The sequence below is a fragment of the Bison bison genome, unplaced genomic scaffold (genome assembly GCF_000754665.1).
Source record: "Bison bison bison isolate TAMUID 2011002044 unplaced genomic scaffold, Bison_UMD1.0 scf7180017864299, whole genome shotgun sequence".
NCBI lineage: Eukaryota > Metazoa > Chordata > Mammalia > Artiodactyla > Bovidae > Bison > Bison bison.
Genome location: NW_011494871.1, coordinates 3,711,411 through 3,715,457, shown reverse-complemented (window position 1 = coordinate 3,715,457; position 4,047 = coordinate 3,711,411).

Below are 4,047 nucleotides of genomic sequence, written 5' to 3'. Positions count from 1 at the left end.
AAAAAAAAAAAAGATCATCATCTAAACTAAAAGAAAAACCCACGTGGGGAGAGCTTGTCCTCTAAGTTTGCAAGATAAGGGCATGGAAACTGCCAAGTCTAAGCTCCTCCACTTGATGCCACAGACATGCGGCGAGGTTCCAGCCAGACCTTCTGGGGAATCTGATCACGACCACGCTGAACACCCTTCGGTCATTTTTCTGAAAGTCTCTGCCTCTTGCTCAGCTGCGAAGGCTCTCAATGCGCCTGTGCAGCGGTCGCCCTGGTGAAGCTCGTTTCTGGAGAAGATCCCCCTACGCTGCCCCTAGGTCATCTGCTCCCAGACTCCCCCACAGCTGTCCCTGGAATCTCACTGAGGGACCTGGGGACCCAGGATACGTGTCTGCGGCACCTCAGAGATGCCAGCTCCTCCCAGAGGCCACACCAGCCTGGGGTGAGGGGACAAAGAAGCCTGTGGGTCCGAGCCTAGGTGCTGGGAGGAGAGACCTTCCCCCCGGGGGAGGGGGTGAACGGACCCCAGATGTGGGGCTTGCAGGCTGACCTGGGGCCTCCCCCAGGCCTCTGTCCAGGGCCATCTCACCTCTGCTGCCTCTAGGCCTTCAGATCACAGGACCCTCGTCCTGGCCCCCTTCCTGCCCCACTCACCAGCCTCTAGAAGCTCAGGACACTGGTGGGCCTGCCTGCGAAGCCTGCCCACTCTCCCCAGGATGCCGGCTCGTGTGCCTGAAGAACCTTCCCCACTCCCTTGGCCTGTGGGCCCATCGCAGACACCGGAGCTGGGCTTCAGACAAGAAACGTCCAGCAGCTCGTGATTGTTACCTAAATGAAACACAACTGCAACGGGCGAGGAGCTGGGGGGCGCAGGGAGGCCCTCATGGAGTGTGCGTCCCCTGCTCCACGGAGTGAAAGAGTTTGCAGCCAGGCCACCCCGTGCTCTGCAGGGTGTCCATCCTTATCTCTGAGGAGGTCTGACGGGAAGGCCTGCCCTTGGCACTCCCCGGCTCTGCTGGGCACCAGGGGCTCCAGGACGGAGAGAAGACCCCCAGGACCCTCCAAGGAAGCTGCCAGTGTGCAGGCTTCTCCACTGAATCTGACCCCGGCTTTAGGGAACAGCACAGTGGAGCCCCAGCTCTGGTCCCGCATGCCTGGCAACTCAGGGCCAGTGGAACCCTAAGGACCTGGAATCCTCCTCCTGCATCTCAGCAGCGACGAGAGCGAGGCTTCCACAGGCTTCTGAACACGACTACGGTAGGAAACGTGACACGCCACCACTCTCCACATGCTAGTTATTCCATTTCTTTTTGCCAGTGCTGTTTATGACCCAGAAAATTGATTTCATGTCTTCGAATTGATTTCCAACGCACATTTTGAAAAGACTAGATTAAGGAACCCATACATCAGGAACCTGTTCATTCTTTCAGTGAATAATTTTGAGTCCCTCCCTGGTGGCGTGTGGGCTGGACACCTAATACGTAGTGCTAAGCTAAGGAGATAATGCCTGGCCCGGGGAAGTACACATGTTACAAGACTATGGGTGCTCGGTGCACAAGTACATTTATAACTGTGAATCGTATCAAGGGCTGCAAGAGGAACGAGCAGGAGGACGGAATGACTTGGATGAAGTGGGCGGTGGGCATGCTCTCCGGGCAGAGGGAGCTCTGTGCACAAAGACCCTAAGAGAGAACTCCAGGAGCTCAAGGCTGAAAACCAAACGCCAGTGGGCCCGAGGGCAGGGAGCCTGGCGGACACTGCAGGTGACCAGTGACCATGGGCAGCAGGGGCACCCCGTCCCCTGAGGGAGCCGCAGTCACGGGTGCCCTCAAGTGCTGGAACGTGTACTGAGATGTGTCCCACATGGAAAATATACTAGGATTTCTAAGACTTAGGGGGAAATAACCGTATCAACTAACTCAGCAACTTTTTAATTTCATTTTGAAATGATATTATGTTGAATATTCTGTATTAGGTTAACTAAAGTATATTATTCCTGGAGAAGGGAAACGCTACCTACTCCAGTATTCTTGCCTAGAAGATCCCCGTGGACAGAAGAGTTTGGCAGACTTTGGTCTATGGGGTCACAAACAGTCGGACACCACTGAGCAACTAGGCTCGAAATATATTATTAAAATTAATTTCAGTTTTTCAAAATTTGCAGTATGGCTATGAGAAACAGAAAGTTATACCTGTAGTTCACATCTGTGATTTGCATTAGAATCTGCTGGAAGGTGCTGCAAATCACAGAGGTTTAATCAGGGCAGTTAGGAAGTTACTTGGTTGCTCTGCGAGAGGCAGATACAGGGCACAGCGTGACAAGGAGAGATGGTGGGAAGGGGTTGTCTCACCTGAGAAAGAAGGAGGGAGAGCATTGACCTGGATAAGGGGGGCGGTCCTGAGGGTGGGCAGAAGGGGATGATGTCACATGTGTTCGCAGGGCCCCCCACCAACCCACATACTCCTGAGCATCGAGAAAGGAGCCTTGGCCCTTTCCTTCATCTTATGTGAAAATAGAGTGAAAGAGTTAGTCCCTCAGGTGTACCCGACTCTTTGTGACCCCATGGACTGAAGCCTGCCAGGCTCCCCTGTCCATGGGATTCTCCAGGCAAGGATACTGGAATGGGTTGTCCTGCCCTCCCCCAGGGGATCTTCCCGACCCAGGGATGGAACCCAGGTCTCCTGCATTGCAGGCGGATTCATTACCATCCGAACACACATCACGTGTGTTGCACATAAATATTTGCCTACGCCCCTTAGTGGCTTTACTAGCAGCTTCATTCTGTGTGTGTTTAGTTGCTTAGTTACGTCCGATTCTTTGCAAACCCATGAACTCTGACCCCCCAGGCTCCTCTGTCCAGGGGATTCTCCAGGCAAGAATACTGGAGTGGATTACCACTTCCTCCTCCAGGGGATCTGTCTGACCCAGGGATTGAACCTAAATTCAAGCCACCTGTATTGCAGGCGGATTTTTTACCCCACTGAGCCATTGGGGAAGCCCAGCATTATTAGTAGTATTATTTGTGTGTGTGTGATTAAAAGGCTACTTTATTTTCTTTCCCATCACCTCTTTGTGACTTATTTGGTGAACACAAACTTCCCGCCCTTTATAAAAACATTGAAGGCCCATGACTTTTTTGCAAGTACATGGCTGAAATCAAAAGCTGCCACCAATATTACGAGAGGAATACTGTACCAATTTCATTATTTTTTAAAAAAGATTTAAAAATCCAGTAAAGCATTTTAAAGGGGTCCTTAAGGGCTTCCCTGTGGCTCAGCTGGTAAAGAATCTGCCTGTAATGTGGGAGACCTGGGTTCAGTCTCTGGGTTGGGAAGATCCCCTGGAGAAGGGAAAGGCTACCCACTCCAGTATTCTGGGCTGGAAAATTCCATGGGGTCGCCAAGAGTCAGACATGACTGAGCGACTTTCACTAACTGTCCACAAGTTGGTATCATATTAGCAATATGAAGTGGTTTAACACTAGGACATCAAAAGATGTAATTCACCGCACTGATAGAATATGGAGAAAAATGAATGATCAGCCGAATACATGCAGAAAAAGCACTTTTAAGAATTCAGTATTCATTCTTGATAAAACATTTAGGAAACAGGACTACAGGGGATCGTCCTAATCTCACAGGATTTCTTTTGGCCCCCGTGCCAACTAGAGCCAGTGCCTGTAAGATGTGGACAAATCCCTCATTCTAGCGTTTTTATCAATAATGGGAACATTTATATTTTGAGCCCGAGGGCCAGGGAATCTAATATCCGATATCTTGATCATTCCTTCCAGAGTTGAGTTCATTGCACATGATCAATATCTAACATAACTTGATCGGTTATTAAAGCTCTGCTTCTTTAAAAGCAACAATTGACCCTCTCCTGCAATGGATTCATGACGCCGGGGCCCTGGGAGCCCTGGGATGCTGGTCATTCTCTGACGATGATGGATTCCCTTCCCCTGCAGGTATATTCTTCTCTCTATGAAATTGCGATTCTTCTCTTTATAAAATGTGATTGGGACAAACACACGGATAATGTTTTGAAAAATGACCA